Source organism: Notamacropus eugenii, chromosome 3, assembly GCF_028372415.1.
Source record: "Notamacropus eugenii isolate mMacEug1 chromosome 3, mMacEug1.pri_v2, whole genome shotgun sequence".
Taxonomy (NCBI): domain Eukaryota; kingdom Metazoa; phylum Chordata; class Mammalia; order Diprotodontia; family Macropodidae; genus Notamacropus; species Notamacropus eugenii.
In genome coordinates, this window is record NC_092874.1 from 363,747,444 (window position 1) to 363,767,553 (window position 20,110).

At 38.9% G+C, this 20,110-nt stretch overlaps 1 long non-coding RNA gene across 1 annotated transcript; it reads left to right on the forward strand.

Moving 5' to 3' along the window:
- Positions 1 to 356: 356 nt before the first annotated feature.
- On the forward strand, positions 357 to 19,747 carry LOC140496942 (uncharacterized). Its single transcript, XR_011964457.1, has 3 exons — positions 357 to 711; positions 17,364 to 17,785; positions 19,118 to 19,747. It is a non-coding gene; the product is annotated as an uncharacterized lncRNA (long non-coding RNA).
- Positions 19,748 to 20,110: the final 363 nt, after the last annotated feature.

The window sequence follows — 20,110 nt, forward strand, 5'->3', positions numbered from 1 at the left end:
ATGAATAAGAAAGGCACTGATGAAAAAGTCAGGATGGGTTTTGCCAGGAGCAGCAGTGTTTATAATGAGATCATTAGTCTATCAAGGTATACTTCAAAGTTATCAGCATTGGTAAAGTGAAATTTAGCTTCTGATCCAAAAAGTATTTTTTTTTTGCAGAACTTTAAAAGAGTTACTTAGGTTCTCTAGCACCAATTCAATCACTTTTTAAAATATAGGGTTTTGTTTGGTTTTAATCTCAAGCTAGATCTCACCTTAACGATAAATTCTGTTCCCAGTTGCCAAACGGATAAGAAAGACATCCATGCCCAGCTGACAAGGGCAGCTGGACAGAATTACTAAGGAAATGAAGCTCAGGGAATTTACAGGGAGCCAAGCCTTAAAAGCACCAAACCAGAAAGCATTCAGAGTTTTTCTCTTATTCCCCTCCCCTCCCTCCTACCATTTCCGTATTCCTCTCCTCCCGTGCCCCAAATCGCAATTCGACCTACTAGTATTTCCTGCCCTGCTGATTAAATATTTTCCCTGTGGCCACATTAAAGCAATCACAATTACTTCACCTGAACATAAGAAGAATAATATTCAAGTGTTAGTTGTAGCTTCTAGGAAAGAAGGTATGATGAGCCCTCCATTAATGGCGATGTGCCTCAATCTGGCTGGGCTTCAGTGCACCTGTGCCACAGAGTTTACTAAGTCTGGGGGACAACAAAGGTAAGCTGGAAGATGGGGAGGATCAAGAGGGCTGAATATGCACGATCTCCTTCTGCTTCATTGCATTACTGAGAGTTTCCTGTCCCTGGTCAGCTAGGCTGCCTTTCCTCTAGGATATCAATCTCCCAGTTTACAGTTCCTATCAGGGCACCCCTTTGTGAGAAACAAAGCCTCATTTGTTAAGAAGTGTCACAGATCAGCATGTATCAGATGCAAGATTGAATGTCCCCCAAACACAAAGACATGCAAAGCAATGCCAGCAACCCAGCAATGGAGCTTTTGACCATGAGAAAACAGATGGTCTGGGTGGGAAAAAAAGACTAGTCTTTATGGAAAAGGAATTCTTCCAACCAACCCTCCCTCCCCTCCCATTCTCTCCTTTCACTCCCCGGTTGTTCCAGGGCAACATTTGATATGCTGCAACATCATCTGACGTTTGTGTCCTTTTAATTAAATCAAGAGGTCTGGAATAGGGACATTTTTGTTTTCGCAGAAAAAAAACGATTTCTGAAGATAATAGAATCTATTTTTTTCCAGGTTTGCAAAAGTATAATTTGTCCTTTGCGAGAGCAATCAAAGATAACCTGTGTGCAATTGATTATGGACTTTGTATTCTTTTAATTACTTGTTTCTACACACTGGTTTAGTTACATGCTGAAAGCTGATCCATATAGAGCTGTCTCTAAACTGTAATGCTTTTGTTTGCTTACATGGTTAAATAATAAAGCTATTAGCGAGCTACCACTCTACCCAACAATCCTATCACTACTGGTCAGGATTTGGATCTTGTCATCTTGTCTTTATTCCTTTAACAGGCTTTTAGATGTTGATATGGAAAAAAAAGGTTGAAGAACTGCAATATTTCTTGACAAGAGTGGTGGGGGGAAAACATAGAGGATCAGGAAGGTAAAAATGTCCCTCTTGTTTCCCAAAAATGAAAGGTATCCTCCTCAGAGAAGTTAAAGTTTGAATAAGGGAAGACTTCTATCTGAAAAAAAAAAAGGAAGTTGGCATTCTTCTTTTGCCCTTCAAGCTGCATGCTAATCTTTTGCCTTTTAACTGAATGACAAACCTCCCAGCCAAAACCACAAATATATTTGTGTTTTCTAATGTTTGAATGCTAAGTATTGACAATGCTTTCAAATGAGTCCATGTGAGCCTGATAATGGGGGAGCAGTTTTGCTATTTTGTTCACATGTGTAGAGATTGTGGAAAAGGTCCTCAGGTGATAAGAAGATGGATGAAATATGAATAATACATCTTAAATAGAATGCTATTTAGTTACCTGCCCCAGAATGATGCTCGGGAGAAAAACAAAAGCTGTAGCTTGTGATTACATGAAATAAAAAGGAAATAAAAAAGTTAATTCTATCACTGACTCCCTGGGATAGAGCAGCACACTAGGAAAAAATGGATATGAAACTCATCCTTTTTTCAAAAAAAATCATATAATAAGTCTAAAGGCAATACAAAAGTCAAAATGACTGGCTTAATCCAAGGATGCAGTGGGTAACTTTGGCATCTTAGATGTCTGACCAAGCTCTAAGTGCTCCATAGCACCTGCTTCAGCCACCCTCGTGGCTGTTGGAATAAATTGTTCTCATCTCCCCATTCATGCTACCCATGTTTGGAGTCAACGTTCCCTTAACTCACCGATGGGTTTGATGCCTTTCAGTTACCTTCAACCTGTCTGCCAAGATGATTTTACTGGGGTGTGGCAGCTAAACATTCTACAGCTTCTTGGAGCCACAGATGACCGGTGGAAAACAAAGGCGAATGAGTAGTTCTTAAAAGACCACACCAGATGCTAGTCCTCCCTGAACAGCCCAGCCCATACAGCCCAGAGCCAGAGGGAACTAAGGTTAAATGACTTGCTTATTCTCACACAGAATCTGAGACTCATTTCAAACCCAGGTCTTCCTTATTCCAAATTCAGGAAGGAAGGAAGGAAGGATGGCAGGAAGGCAGGAAGGTAGGGAAGGAACGGCTGTACTCCATTGCTAACTGTCTCTTGTTAGAATGTGTTGTCAGCAGACAAGCCACTACACCAAATCAGCTAGTTGGTAGCCAAGACAGCTTTCATCCACTGCCATGCCCTTGGGCTAACTTTTATTGTCAGAACTTTTCTAGGTTGGACCAGCTGTTCACACAGCTTTGAGTAACTAGAGAAACTGGAGCACTTGGCTAATTTTCATAACAGCCCACCCTGACAGCTGTTAACTCCCTCCTCTTTGGTGTTAGGATCAGTAAACTATGCAGTCAGACTCAGGCCTGAACCTGTGCAAAACCAGGCTACAAATGAAGTTTGTTTTCAAGATCCTCTGTTTTTTACTCTTCTCCCTTTTCTAAAGTCTACTTTGGTTAAGGAACTATCATCTTCCCTTACTATTTTCTACCGTTCACCCATTATCTAGGCCCCAGAACTTGTTTATTTATATCCAAAAATCTTAACCTGCCTGTGGTGCCCTCCCTCAATATTTGTGGAACAAATGAATGAAGGTAGGTGATAGCTAGTGAGCTAATTTGAAAAACTAATAATGAATGCAGCTGTTTTACCTATCTTCCTCTACTTCTATCTCCTCTACCTCTTCCAAACACAAGTTGCCTTTTACCAGAAGACTTTTCAAGAACAGTAATTAAAACCCCTTGGCCTCAGTTATCTCATCTGTAAAATGGAGGGAGGGAGAAGGTTAAGTGTTTAATGGCTTCTGAGTTCCCTTCCAGCTCTAAGGTCCTGTGATCCAGTAATCCTCTGAATGACTACCTCTATTCAAGACCATATACATTGCTTCTCCTCTCTCACCACTCACTTCCTCAACCTTTTCACTTCCCATAAGTTGCTCCTTCACCTTGATCCATAAATGTATCATTTCTATGTTCAAGAATTCTGAAATCCCCTCGTGTGACCTTATAGTCTGTTAGTTTTTCTTCTCTCTCTGCCTTCCCTTTTAAAATCCCATTCTTCATCTATACCTTAACTTCTAATCCTTTGACTCCTCAGTTCTCTCCCAGGCCATCTCCCCTGCACTGTCTACTTTCTCTTCTCATATTGATCCTTTGAATTATTCAGCTCTATATTGTCCTCTGTCAAATTCTTACCCCCTTTATCATGTTTTCAGGTACACCCAGAAAAATTTCAATCATGAATGTGCCATCTTCTCTCCTATATGTATGCTGCTGAACAAGATGCAGAACATCACATAAGCATTTTGACAGCATTCACTACAAATTTATGTTGCACAACCTCCATTGGGCTCTCATTGCCACTGGGCAATTCTGTTATGCCTCCACTATCAACTCATTATCTCACTCTCCACAATGACTCTTCCAAATCCTTTCATCCCTTCTCAAGCCTCATTCCCCATAGTCTCTCAGCTGTGAGAAACTTGACTTATATTTTATAGAAAAAAGGAAAGCATTCTCTATGAGCTCCCTCTTCTTCCTTCTTCCTTCTCTCCCATCACTTAGAGGTTTTCTATCACTATCTCCTCCTTCACTTCTGTCTTACATGATGAAATGACCTTACTCTTAGTAAGGTCAACTCCTCTATACATTCAAGTGATCCCATTTAATCCCATCTCCAAAAGATTCTTCCTTCTGTCATTCCTACTCTTTCACTTATTTTCAACCTCTCCCTCTCCAATGGTTAATTCCCTTCTACCTATAAACATTCCCCGATCTCTCCCATCCTGAAAAAACTCACTAGGTCATTCCATCCCCACTAACTATCATCCTACATCTCTTCTGAACTCAAAAAGGCTATCTGTAATAAGTGCCTCAATTTTCTCTCCTCTTACTCTTCTTAACCAACTTACAATATGATTTCCAACCTTATTCCATCAAAACTACTAGAAGTTACTAGAGATCTCTTAGTTGTCAAATCTAATAGCCTTTCCTCAATCCTCAGTTTCCTTGACCTCTCTGGAACCTTTGATACTGTTATTCAGTATCTCTTCTTTGATACTCTCTTCTCTCTAGGTTTTTGGAACATGACTCTGTCCTGGATCTCTTTCTGACCACTCCTTCTCTAGGTCTTTCACTGGATCCTCTTCCAGATCATGCCCTTTAACTGTATATATCTCTCAGGATTCTATCCTGATTCCTGTTCTCTTCTTCCTTTATATTTCACTTGATGATCTCATCAATTCACATGGATTTTATTACTATCTCTATATTGACGATTCCAAAAGCTACCCATCTAGCCCCAAACCCTCTACTCACTTCCAACCTCTGATCTCCAACTGCCTTTCAGACATCTCAAACTGGATGCCCAGTAGACGTCTTAACTTCACTCTGTCCAAAATGGACCTCATTGTCTTTCCCCCTAAATCCACCTCCACCTCCTAACTTCCCTATTATTGTAGAAAGTAACACCAACCTCCCAGGTCCTCAGCTTCACAACCTAGAAGTCATTCTGGACTTCTCATTATTTCTCACTTCCTAACCAATCTGTTTCCAAGACCTCTTGATTTCACCTTTACAACATCTCTCAAATGCATTCATTTCTCCTGATATTGTCACCGCTTTATTGTAGGCCCTCCTTACCTCATGACTAGAGTATTCCCATAGCCTGATGGTGAATCTGCCTATTGTAAGTCTCTCACCATTCTAATCCATCCACCATTCCTCCGCCAAAGTGATTTTCCTACAGAATAGTTCCAATTATATCACCTCCCAACATCTGATCAGTAAAATTGTAATGGCTTCCTATTGCCTCCAGAAGTAAACGCAAAATGTTCTGTTTGGTATTAATAGCTTTTCATAACCTAGTCCACTCCCACCTTTCCAGTCTTCATATATTTTATTCTGTGACATATACTCTTCAATTCCATGACGCTGGTCTCCTGACTTTTCCATGAATAAGACACTACATTTCTTGATTCTCAACATTTTCTCTTTCTCTCCCCCATGCCCAGAATACTGCTGTCTTTTCTGCTGCCCACTGACCTCCCTGAATTCCTTTAAGTCTCAAGGAAAATTTACCTTTTACTGAAAGCCATCCCCAACGCCTTTAAATTCTAGTACCTTTCTTCTGTTTATTATTTCCTATTTATCATGTTTATAGCTTTCTTTCCTTGCATTTGTTTGCATGTTGTCTTCCCCATTAGATTGTAAGCAACTTGAGGGCAGGGACCATCTTTAGTCTACTTTTTTTTCTGTATCCTCAGCTCTTAGCACAGTGCCTGGCACAAAGTAGGAGCTTAATAAATATTTACCAGTTGGTTGATATTGTCTCCAGAACTGATTGGTTAAGTGACTTGCCCAGTGTTAGATGCCTAATGTGTATAAGAAACTGTAGAGTCAGGCCAGTTCATGGTCCACTTTGCCACACTGTATCTCTATTTATTTGGAATATATTTCATATTTACTTGCCTCTGTTTATGTCCTATTTCCCTAAGAGAATGTGGCCTTCCTGATTTTTGTTTTTATGTTTCTAGTGCTTGTCAGAGTGTCTTGTACACTTAAATCCTTATTGATAAAATAAAAGGCTAAACTTCAGAGAGGGACTCTAGTTATGGGAATTCCAAACCCTATTGCAAGCCAGCAAGAGTTTTGGCAAGTTTCTCAGCATCCTTCAAATCTCCCTATAGAAATGAAGTCTCTCTGCGTGTCTCCAGAAAGGGAATGGTCTTCAGTATAGGATGCAGATTGTCTAACATTATTCCCCATTGTCCTCCTTCTGCACTCTACCCCCATCATAGTATAGTCTATTCATTGTTAGCAAGAACTTATTCCAATTTTCAGCAATGGGGCAAGGGAGAGAGAAGTATGGAGGGGGATTAATTCACTAGGTCCCAGGGAGCAGCAAATTCTCTACAGGCAGATCAGCATTTAAGCAATCAGTCAGCCAAGTCAGGTTCCCACTGTTCACTATTAAAAGCCATTGTTGGTCAAATACTGGGATTCCAATATTCCCATCCTATACGTTTTCCCCTTTCCATGATCTTTCAGTCCTTCCTTCTACCTAGCTAGGAAAACTATACTTCCTTTCAACCCCCTTGCCATTAAGGGGTTACATAAGCAACTACCTCCTCCTATTTATAGGTTCAGTCCTAATCAGAATACTATTTTATGAGCTTCCCTTTCTTTTTATAGGCATTGAATTCTTTTTGTCTCTTCCTCAGAAGTTGAGTAACAGCTGTCTCTCCCACCTAGGGTAAGATTACAATAGATAAAGTTCAAATAAGGAAAGGTCATTACTAATGGAAGTCAAATGGCTAACTCTTCATCTCAATAATTTCCTTCAACCATGTAACTAAAATTAGACTTTGAATGTCTTTCTTAAGTTATCAGAAATGACATACTCCTTTTAACTGTAATAATTAATGTTATATTGTGTTTTAGTTTTTGCTGTCTCAGTGTATAAGAGCCTTTCTCCCTATTGTGACATTCTGTACTTATTCTTTGGCCTTCATTTCTGTTCACAAGATACACAAGAATAGATCTACACATTAAGACAGATCATTGAGAATTTATTGCAGTTTCTTTTTTTTAAAATTTATTTATTTATTTTAAGTTTTCAACATTCATTTCCACAAGATTTTGAGTTCTAAATATTCTCCCCATCTCTCCCCTCCCCCTACCCCAAAATGATGAGCATTCTAATTATCCCTACCACCAATCTGCCCTCCCTTCCCTTATCCCCATCTTTTCTTTTGTCCTGTAAGGCAAGATAAATTTCTGTACCCATTACCTGTATTTCTTATTTTCCAGTTGTATGCAAGAACAATACTCAAAAGTTGTTCCTAAAACTTTAAGTTCCAACTTCTCTTCCTTCCTCCCTCCCCACCTATCCCCATTGGGAAGGCAAACAATTTAATATAGGCCATATATGTGTAGTTTTGCAAATGACTTCCATAGAAGTCATATTGTGTAAAACTAACTATATGTACCTCCATCCCATCCTGCCCGGCCCCATTTCTTCTATTCTGTCTTTTTACTTTGCCCCTCGCCAAGAGTGTTGACTTCTAATTGCTCCCTCCTCCCATTGCCCTCCCTTTCATCATTCCCCCACCCTGCTTATCCCCTTCTCCCCACTTTCCTGTATTGTAAGATAGGTTTTCATATCAAAAGGAGTGTGTATTTATTCCTTCCTTGAGTCAAAAGTGATGTGAGTAAGCTTCATGTTTTCTCTCTCACCTCCTTCCTTTTTCCTTCCATTGAAAAGTCTTTCTCTTGCCTCTTTTATGAGATAATTTACCCACCAACTACTCAGATACTGAAAAAAGTTTCAAGAGTTACAAATATTGTCTTTCCATGTAGAAATGTAGACAGTTCAACTTTAATAAGTCCCTTATGATTTCTCTTTCCTACTTACCTTTTCATGCTTGTCTTGATTCTTGTGTTTGAAAGTCAAATTCTCTTTTCAGTTCTGGTCTTTTCATCAAGAATGCTTGAAAGTCCTGTATTTCATTGAATGACCATTTTGTCCCCTGTACTCAGCTTTTCTGGGTAGGTGATTCTTGGTTTTGGTCCTAGTTCCTTTGACTTCTAGAATATCATATTCCACGCCCTTCAATCCTTTAATGTAGAAGCTGCTACATCTTATGTTATCCTGATTGTGTTTCCACAATACTCAAATTGTTTCTTTCTAGCTCCTTGCAATATTTTCTCCTTGACCTGGGAACTCTGGAATTTGGCTACAGTAGGAGTTTCTCTTTTTGGATCTCTTTCAGGAGGTGGTTGATGGATTCTTTCAATATTTATTTTGCCCTCTGGTTCTAGAATGTCAGGGCAGTTTTCCTTGATAATTTCATGAAAGATGGTGTCTAGGCTCTTGTTTTGGTCATGGCTTTCAGGTAGGCCCATAATTTTTAAATTGTCTCTCCTGGATCTATTTTCCAGGTCAGTCATTTTTCCAATGAGATATTTCACATTATCTTCCATTTTTTCATTCTTTTGGTTTTGTATTGTGATTTCTTTGTTTCTCATAAGTCATTAACTTCCATCTGTTCCATTCTAATTTTTAAGGAACTATTTTCTTCAGTGAGCTTTTTGAACCTCCTTTTCCATTTGGCTAATTCTGCTTTTTAAAGCATTCTTCTTCTCCTTGCCTTTTTGAACCTCTTTTGCCAATTGAGTTAGCCTATTTTTAAAGGTGTTATTTTCATCAGCATTGTTTTGGGTCTCCTTTAGCAAGTTGTTGACTTGCTTTTCATGATTTTCTTGCATCTCTCTCATTTATCTTCCCAATTTGTCCTCCACCTCTCTTACTTGATTTTCAAAATCCTTTTTGAGTTCTTCTATTGCCCGAGATCATTGAATATTATTTTGGATATTTGGGATACAGAAGCCTTGACTTTTATGTCTTTCTCTGATGGTAAATATTGTTCTTCCTCATCTGAAAGGATGGGAGAAGATATTTGTTCACCAAGAAAGTAACCTTCTATAGTCTTACTTTATTCCCCCTTTTTGGACATTTTCCCAACCGGTTACTTGACTTTTGGGTCCTTTGTCAAGAGTAGGGTATACTCTGGGGATCTGTAAGATCTCAATTCCTCCAAGGTGGCACAGTCAAGTGTGTACACTGGTCTGGGAGCAATATGAAACTTTTTTGCCCAGAATCTGTGAGTAATAGAGTTTCCTTTCCACAACCACCTGTCCTCCAGCTCTACCAAGCCAGCACTGGGGACTGAGATTCAGATAAGGAGCTCAATTCCCCCAGAGGCTTTAGGCTGGGGCAGGACCACCATTCAGTGTGAGATAAAGATCAGCTGCTCAATGTCCCCAGGAGCATTAGGTGGGGGCAGGGCCACCACACAGGGCTGAGGTAGGAATCAGCTGCTCAGTTCCCTCAGGGTTTTTATGATCCAACAATGGATGCAGGATGGTGGGGGAGCTGCTGCTTCCTGATGTGGCCTCTGCTGCCGCTGCTTGAGGCCAGAGCTATGTGTAGATCCTGCTCCCTTCTCTGTCAGCTGAAAAAAGCCTCTCACTGACCTTTGGCACCTGTGGGTTGAGGGATCTTCAAACCACCTCTCCTGATGCTAGGGATTCTGGCCCTGAGGCTGACTCAGGTCTTCTTCCTGGTGACCCTGCCATGCAACTAAAGGCTGGGTTGGGCTCTGCCCTGCATCTGGTGTGACAGACCTTTCCCATTGGCCTTTCAGGTCACCCTGGGCTGGAACTCTCCTCCACTCAGATGTTCTGTGGCTTCTGCTACTCTAGAATTTGTTGAGAGTCTTTCTTCACAGGTATTTTATGGGCTGTGGGGGAAGAGCTACTGTATGTGCATCTTTTTATTCTGCCATCTTGGCTCCACCCCTACTGCAAAGTTTCTTTTGCGTTCCCTTGGTCAAGTCCCTAGCTGGTTAAAAGGAACTGTTTATATATTATCCTTTTTCTTTTTTGAAGGTAATAAAACACCAAATTAGAACTACTAATTAAAATTTTTTCTTTCCTCTTGAACTTAAATAAGTACTGTCTAGTTGTAACAAGTGCCAAAGTGGCACCCAATGATTTCATTTCCAGGGGAGAGTGCTTATGACGTGACTGCAGATTATATACATTCATGAGGAGGAGGGATTCCAAAGAAACCTGCTTGCTTGGCATTCTCCCTCCTTTAAACTGTAGGAATTTTCTTGACAACCTTCCCAAAGTTGTTGATCTCGCCAAGAGGGAATAGGACAGTGGGTAATTATTCAGAAACCTGAGTGTAGCTGTAGAGTTCTATTCAGCAGCCAAGAAAAGTTAGAAAAATATGGGAATGTTTGGGTGAGGAGGAAAGAATGCTTCTCACCTTTAATAAATAAGTCCCTTTTCTCTACCTCAACCAAGAGTTACTGAATTTCAGAAAGTAAAAAAAAAATAGTCCTGATGTCACTTGAATAAAGTAGTGGTCAGGAACCAACCAAAGCTCTGTCAAGAGGAATTGTAAAGATGACACTTCAGCATTGTTTGGTCCTTAGGAGATTTGCAACTCTCCATCTTCTATCTTAAGTCTTAGAGTTACATTCAGAGAAAATTCTCTAGGCTAGGAAAGAGAGGAAACCATCTCAGCCCTACCTTATGATCCATTGAAAAGGGGAGAGGAGTAGGCCAGCATGATGGTACCTTGATAAATAAATGGTGATAATGTTTGTTAAGTTTATTTAGGACTCAAGCACCACCATGTCACCCTAAATCTAACTGGAGCCCCCAGAAACAGAATTATAAACACTAGACACATTCTTGTAAGGATGTTTTGAAGGATCTTTATTTTACCTTATACTACAAAACCTTAAAGGAAATGCAAAGATTCTCTGTCTCTGTCTCTGCCCCTCACTGTTTCAGTCTCCCTCACACACAGGAATTAATGCTTTTTGAGAGAAAACAAGGTTCCTCATGAAATGCAGTCAAACACCATAAGGGGAAATAAGATTTCACTTGATTGACTCCATCTTTTCCTCCTTGTTTAGATGTATTTATTACTTCAATATTCTGAGGTCAAGAAAAGAGGGTCTTTTAGTATGAAGAATTGAAAAAAATGTAAGGTGTTATTAAAATTGCAAGAAAAGAGAGGCAAAAGTCAAAGACAGGGCAAGAGGATGTGTGAAGTGTTTCCTTTCTTCCTATCTGCTATATTACCTTCTGCAAAATGGTATTCTCCTTTCTGGTTAATAAAGCAGCTGTGCCACCTGTTTTCTAGAGAAGAACTGATATGTACTTTACATTCTTACCAGCACATCATAGAGGACACCTAAGCCCTTTGAAGATACCCTCAGTATATATGGGAGCAGCCCATCATGGCTTCACCAATCATCATGGACATCCTTAACTGAGTCTTTTTAAAAATTCAATATATTCCTCAGCCAATTCAGCTTTAAAGTTATTAGTGTTGGGCTCAATGAGCATAACTAACATGGAAAAACACTCAATTGATCATTCTCTTCTCCAAGTCTACATTATCTGGAAAAAGAGTAGAATTAAGGGAATGGGAATTCCATGAGGTAGGAAGGAAATGATCATTTATGTAACATCTACTCTGTGCTGAGCTCTTTACCAAAATTATCTCATTTGACAGATAATTTAAGAGGAGAAGAGAACAGGACTGATCAGAAGTAATGCTAAGGAAATTTTTAATCTTTTTTACTATCTCAGATTGAACCATAGCACGCATAGTTTAGCAGATGTCTACTCTCTTTCAGTTTAGCAGCAGTCAATGGCAACTAGCCCATCTTCATAGAATTACAGGGCTTAGAACTAGATGAGATCATAGTAATTAAGTTTAACCTGTTCATTGTACAAATGAGGAAACCAAGTGATGGAGTGCTTTGCTGAAGCTCACACAAGTAGTAAATAGCAGAACCAGAATTGAAACCCAACTCAAAATCAATCTATCATTCATTAAGCACTTATTATATAACAGGACTATTTCTAGTACGTCATGTCCAACATACACTTAGTGCTTTATGGTTCTGGTGATACTGATCACTTCATAAGACGAAAGAATTCATTGTAGCATGCCTATAAACAAGAACTTATTGATTGCCCATTATGTGCCAGGCACTAGGTATACAAGAATTCTTCAGAAGAATTCTGACCCACTGTGACTTAAATCCCCATACTCTTCTTCTTCATTTCATATTCTTGTGCTACTATACAACACGGAGGGCAGCTGGTTGGTGCAATGGCTTGAGCACTAGCCCTGGAGTCAGGAGGACCTGTGTTCAAATCTGTTTTCAGACACATACTAGCTGTGTGACCATGGCAAGTCATTTAATTCTATTTGCCTCTGTTTCCTCATCTCTAAAATGGGCTGGAGAATAAAATGGCAAACCACTACAGTATCTGCCAAGAAAATCCCCAATGGGGTCACAAAGAGTTGGACATGACTGAAAAATGACTGAATACATCATGAAATTCAAAGGTGAGCAGCAAATCTAAAGTCTATTTATGAGACTATGACCTACCACTAGCAGTAGATTGCCTGTCTCCTTTTGATAATAGTTCACCTAAGTTAATTTGCTATATCCTTCTCTTCAGCAATATAGTGTCTGCCCAGCCTTTTTTCAGCTTTACTTTTCATACTTAATGATAGGGTAAAGAATGTAAGAAAGGAAGAGGGTAGAAACATAAAAAAAATTAAAATGGAATTCACCTGTATTGGAGATATAAAGAATGAATGTATGAAGCATTTGTTAAGCATTTACTGTATGCAAGGCATAAGACGTCATGCAAACTGCTAGGAATACAAATAGAAAAGTAGATAGTTCATGACCTCAAGGACTCACATTCTAATGGGGTAGATAATAAATGTGGAAGATTTCAGATGCATATCAAAAGGAAAGGTCTACAGTCCTGAGAGTATAGCTGCAAAGCAAGTATTAATGCCTCTTCTCTATTGTCATTTACAATGTAATAATAACTGATATTTATATGTTTTACAAAGCCTTTCCTCAAAAACCCCTCTAGATTATATCATTATTGTAGTTATTCCAATTGTTCAAATGTAGAAATTGAAGATGAGAGTCTTGTTCACTCAGTTAATTAAAGCCAGAATTGGGATTTAAACTAAGGTCAGAAGATCATGGGATGTAGCACTATAAAGGACATTATATATCATTAGGTCTACTCTTCACTCTACAGATAAGGAAACTGAGGTCTTATTGATTCACTGAAGCCTATAATGATACCCAGCTTCTGTTCCACTGACTTCTAACTCTTCTGACTTTTATTGTACAACGACCTATTCACTGAATGGACATTGCCTCACTCAAAGTGAGAACCTGAAAAGATCTTACCCTAAAAGATCCAAGGTCTCCCATTGCATCCTGAGCTATCTAAAGTTGTCCTGATAGAAATCTGGCCGCTGGACCAAAATGGCTCTGGAGGAAAAAGTGAAGCTGGAGACTTTGTACAGTCCTCCCTTACTCAAAACAAAGTCAATTGCAAGTCATGTTATCATCTCCCTGATGTCATGGTCCCCTTGGAGAACAAAGGACAAACCACACAATTGTATAACAGTGGTGCTAACTCTATGTCCAATATTCTTTCCATTATTTAACCATGCTTTTAAAATCTCCAGTTATCTTGGGGGTGGGAGAGAGAGAGGGAGGAAGGGAGGGAGAGAGAGAGAGAGAGAGAGAGAGAGAGAAAGAGAGAGAGAGAGAGAGAGAGATGTGCCATCCATTTTAACCTTTTGAAGATATACAACTCATTTTATCTGGATACTTTAAAAAAATCCCAATGAGTCTATCTTTACATTTTGTTTTAGAGTTTCTAGAGTTCTCGTTCTAACCTTTGGGAAAGGCTAAATCAAAACTGATTATATGGTTTTAATAGATTACATGTTTCATGTAGAAGTAGGTCCAATTTTCAGACTCTCTAGATAGCAGGAAATGACCATATTATCTTCATGTGGCTCACCAAACAAACTGACCAACACTTCAAATGCTATGCCTTCAGCTAAATAGATTATTTCTGCATCACTTTTCAGTGTCCATGAGACTCTAGAACATGAAAAGAAAATGACTGCAAATCAGAGGAAGTAAGAAAGATCAAAAGAAAGTCCTAAAAAAGAAAGACAATTATTTTAGTCTGCTGAAGACTTTTGAACATGAACCTTTTTTCTTTCAAGACACCCTGAATCAAGCAACTGGTGTGCAACATCTGCTGGAAATGGAAGAGCAGTACAGATGCTCTGAGATGGGACACAGGTGTTTTCACTGATCCTCACCAGCCAGGCTGCCAGGAAGGCAACTTCTTTTGTGAAGACTTTTCTGCAGCTGTTTCACTAGAAAACTGGAGGGAGCAGGACCACCCACTGCTAATAAATGATTCTATTCTTACTGCCTCTGCACCAGTCACAGATTCTCCAGGGTAAATTAAGATGGGCCTCTTCTGCCCTTCTACTAAATCTTAGAAGTTTTTGGAGAAAGTGAAAAGCTCAGTAATGAGCCTTTTATTGTGCAAGGTCTTGCTGAGAATACCTCTGGTAGCAGAGAAAATTCTGGACCCTCAATCTGAGCAAGCTAGAAAGCTTTGAAAATACCATTCCATGAACTTCAGTAGATCACACTTTTAGTCCCTTGGTAAAATAAGCTTTTCGTTATGGAGTTGTCTTTCATTTATCTGTCCAGTCTTGGTACAGCAATGCGAATGAACAGCACCATTTCTAAGTGTATGAAGCCTGGGATATAACCAGACTTTTTCTTAGATGCCTAGAATTGGTAGATTAAGACTGGTTGTTCTTCTGTCCTGAATCAACCAATCATTCAGCATTATGTGCCAAGGATTGGGTGACCAAAGGGATAGCTTGCCTACAAGGATGAACAACTTCATGAGAATGCCCAGAAATAGGATGGAAAGCATGGCTGCCAAGAGTTGGACTTGGGCACCTGCCTGGTTCTCATACCAGTTTATTTGGTTATCTTGGTGAACTTTCCTTAACCTCTCAGCAAATTCCAGTTTCCTGCTCTAAAAACGAAGATAATAACACCTGAGCAACCAACTTCACAGGATTGTTGTTAGGATCAAATGAGATAGTGTATATGAAAATGCCTGTGGTAGGGAGGGGACAGGAAGAGTAAATAAAAAGGGCTATACAAATATGAGGTCATACTAGGATTGTCTTTACTTTTGGATTTTCACACACACAGAGACAGAGAGAGAGAGAGAGAGAGAGAGAGAGAGAGAGAGAGAGAGAGAGAGAGAGAGAGAGAGAGAGAGAGAGAGAGAGAGAGAGAGAGAGAGAGACAAAGGGATTATGTCTAAATATTTTAGAAAATTCTAAACTTAGTAATGAACAACAAAAGTAAGCACCCAGACAAATGATAAAAAATTTCTAAAGTACCCACGACCATTTCTAATGAACCCACAACCTTTCCTTATGTACATTTTTAAAAGAATATATTAACTTGAACAAGATAGTAACAACAATATCCTAGGGTTTGGGGTTTTTTTTTGTCTTTCTCTGAACTTTTCCTTGCATTCATTTTTCTAAATTTTATGGTTATTGTTATTAAAATTATTTGTGTAGCTGACCTCAGGGTGAATATTATTTTCAAAGTCTATTTCTTCCCACTATGCTTTTACATATTTCTTTCTATTCAAATATTTTATTTCCTTATGGCATGGTGTAGTCTGTAGTACATAAAGAACATACTAAATCTGGAAATCAGAAAGGTGGATTCAAGCCTTCCTTTAACACCTATTGGCTATAGAACCCTGATGAAGCCACTTAATTCACCTCTGATTCACTTCTTCAACACTTGTAGGCTAGGGAGCAATTTCTGATCTCCATTTGGAGGAATTACTTAAAACCAGTGAAATTACCTAGCAAAGGACCTTGCACATACTGGCTCCAAATAAATGTTAGTTCATTGACTGATTGATAGTTCCAGTAAAACACAAATTTCACATACCACCATTTGTTTAGCTATTATCCAACTTTTGGGCACATAGATTGTCCCATTCAAAAAAATATATTGCAAATCATGTTGGAATTACTATTTTGTACATATAGGCCCTTGGTGTCAAAAATATCCTAACAGGATATGAAAAGGTTTTTTATGTAATTCCATATTGTTTTTCAGAAAATCTGAGCCAATTCATTGCTCCACCAGTAGTATAATAATATATATTTCTCCATAGGACCACCAGAATTAAATTTAGTCATTTCAAACCATAGTTCCCAACTTCATCTATATAAGGTTGTTTCTCTAGGATTTTTAAATTTATATTTTTGTATGATCTGTATCATTTATATTTATATCCTTATATAATTTGTATAACATATTTGTACGCTAAAGAATATGAGGGATTTTTCAAGCGGTTCAAGTTCTCAAAATCAAAGTAGCTCTGATCTCCATGTGTTTGCTCCCTCCACTGTTGCAGGTGGTGAACAATCTATACCTTCTTTCCTCTCATCCATGTGTGCTCCTCAGTTTATCAAAGGGGACCAATTGCTTTCTCTTGACATCAGTTTGATACCAGTAGAATATGAGGTCTATACAGGTCTTGTTCTTGACGTTAACGACCAATCCCATTTCTTTTTCACTCCTGATTTTTTTGTTATGGGCATCTCAGTGGCACAGTGGATAGAACAGTCAGGAAGACCTGAGTTCAAAATTGGGCCTCGGACATTTAATAGCTGTGTGACCTTGGGAAAGTCCCTTAATCTCTCCCTCAGTTCCCTCATCTTGAAAATGGGCATAAGAACAGCACCTACCTTCCAGTGTTGTTGTGAGATAATGAGATAATAATTCTAAAGTGTTTAGCATAGTAATGCCCAGCTCCTAACAACTCCTATATAAATGTTATCTATTATTACGGTAGTTTCTTTTATTCCCATTCTGTGTTGTTATTTCTTATTTATGATGCGTTGCCACTTACACCCCTTTTCCATAATTCCTTTTGAAATTCTTCTATGTTTCTATTTCCATATAATCTTTGTTATCACTTTAATTCTATAAAGTCGAGCATCAGAATTTTTATTGCTCTCAATGTACTAATTTGCTAGTATTAATATCTTTGCTGTTTTCTAGCCATGTTGTCCTAGCCATGATTGCTAAGGCACTCTCCAAAGATTTATTTCTTCCTGTATTTATGTTAAAATTGCTTTATGGTTTTCTTATGTGTAGACTGGTAGGTTAGTGTCCGAGCATTTGACAACTTTCATAATTATTATGAATGTGATTTTTAAAATTTCTTCTGCTTTTCATTTGTTATAGGTAGAAGTAGTGGTGATACTTGTGGTCTTATATCCCACCCAATTTATATGGACCTTGAAAAGCTCAAAGAGAGATAATCTTGTGTAATGGAAACATCACTGATTTTGAAACCAGAGCCCACTTTAAATTTCATCAGTGTCATAAGTCAGATCAACAAGTATTCTTGAAGTGCCTGCCACCTCAGAAAAGCAGGAGAGGAAAAGCCAGAGCAGAGTCTTTCAGCTCAGAGACAGCAGGTATAAGTAGAAAGAAGAGGAATCCCTGACTCCAGAGATTACAGATGTGAAGAAGGAAGCCTCCTGCTCCAGGAGAGAACCATGGGGCCTGAGATGCAAATCCTTAGAAAGTTCCAGAATTCTGGGGAGAAGAGGAGAAAATTTGGATCACAAGACTGGGAGTACCCAAACTGACCTTTTAGAGAGGTGAGGAAGGTCTTTGGAAAATGCCAATTTCCTGGACCCAGGTTCCTGGGGGGGGATGGGAAGGTGAGCTTTTTGGACTTTTCAAATCTGATGAACTGATTTTTAAACAATCTCTTAAAATCCACTTCTCATCAGAGATTCCAAACTTATAAGGTAGTGCTGCCATAAGTCTGCAGGACTGGATAGGTTCCCAGGAGGGAAGGTGAATTTCATTGGATGTAGGAAAGGTTTTTTTTTTCTTTTCTTTTGTTTTTTAATTAATGGGCTACCCTAAGTTCTTTATGCTTTCCCAATTTTTCCCTGCAGGAGACTACAATATATTCAGAATATGTTAGCTGAGTGCTGACATAGAATCTAAGCGTCCTTTTGCCCACAACTGGGCAAAGTTAATGATCTAGTCATGAACCATATTTTAAGATTTCCAGGGAAAACTCTTAGAATTGACAAATTAACTAAAGAGAGAAATTTGTGAGAAGCCATTCTGATATAACTCTATTTAAGCTTCCAATTTATACTACTGAACTATTTTCTGGAAAGAAAAAACAAACCATAAAGTTTGATGTAAACCTCAAGTTGTTTTCACACTTCTTGGGAGGACTTTCCGAAATGGCTTTATTGATAGTATTGTCTTATATAGCAGGCCACACAAAACCTCTATAATTCTGTTGGAGAGAAATCTTTAAAATACAACTCATGTTAAAGTGAGTTTCTCTGAGAAGAGCATTGTATACCATCCCTCCCTGCCCCCCCAAGCTGGGAAGGTAATATCTACAATAAATTGTTAGTTCATTGCTTTTATTGGTATACCCAGCTCTTAGCACCGTGCCTGGCACATGGTAAATTCTCAATAAATGTTTGTTTACTGGCTGACTGATAGTATATAGTCCCATCAATAAGCATTTGTTAAGCACCTACTATATGCCAGGAACTGTGGGAAGTACTGAGAGAATGCCTAGAAAGCCAAAAGATAGCCCCTACCCTCAAACAGAGAAGAGAGTCTAATGGGAAAGATAACATGCACACAACTATATAGAAATAAGGTATATGCAGGACAAATAAAAAAATAATCAACACAAAAATTAAGAGGCAATTAGGAAAGGCCAGGAGGCAAAAGGGAAGGAAAAGGAAGGAATAAGCATTTATATAGTACCCACTATATGCCTGGCACTATGCTAAGCACTTTTGCAAATTTTATCTCATTTATAGGTGTCATTATTGTGCTCATTTTACAGCTGAGGAAACTGAGGAAACAGGGGTTAAGTGACTTGCCCAGGGTCACAGAGATAATAAGTGTCTGACTTCTGATTTAAATTCAGGTCTTTCTGATTCCAGGCCCATCATTCTATCCACTGTGCCACCAGGGAGAGCCTTGCAGGCATGGAGCACAGCCACTGAAAATATCTGGATCCAAGAGATGAGTGCTTTGTTTGTGGAATGCCAAGGAGGCCAGTGGCACTGGATCACAGAGTACATGGTGAGGTTGGGAGTGAAGATCAAGATATTTTTTTAAAAAATGGAAAGATGGACAGAGGAAGAAGGGTTTTGAACACCAAACAGAGTATTGCGTATTTGATCCAAAAGGTAATAGGGAGGCATTGGAGTTTACTGAGTAGGATGATAACATGGTAGGACTGGAACTTTAGGAAAATTACTTTGGCAGCTGAATGGAGGATGGATTGGAGTGGTCAGGAGAAAATGTTACACAGGAGGTGCTAAATGAAGAAGAGAATGGCAAATGGGGCTCTTATTCATGCTGTAGCATTATGCTAGCAACCTTGGAATAGCTATTTGCCAGTAACACATCATCATCCCATCTCCTTTAAGTTGTTGTAGCTACCAGTCAAGCTTTCTCTGTTAATAGGGACATCCATAAGCAAAGAGGAAACTGTTTTCAAGGTTGGAAATTAATTGAGAGGGGTGGGGTGGAAATATTGAAAATAAAAAAAAACAACTCAGAGCCAATCTGCCCTTTTACTATATCCTTATTACTGTCACATGAAAGCATTTCACTGGTGTGAGTGATTTCTAAATGCTTCATTTTGCTATCAACCTCACAAAAATTCCACCAGAAAACCCCAGACTCTTTCAATTCTACTTTGACTTCATAGAGATTTTTGAGACTTTTTGCAACTAGAGATAAAGCTCCAGTTTTAACCAATAAAGTGAATACTACAGTACATCTTGAGGAACCTAAGAACCGAATTCTTATGAACACCTACTATGTACCATACTGAGAAGAGACAGAGGGAATTGTTAAGGATTGTTAAGGATTTTTTTTTCACTTCCATGTAAAAAAACTGATATGAATATAAGATTTGATAGGAA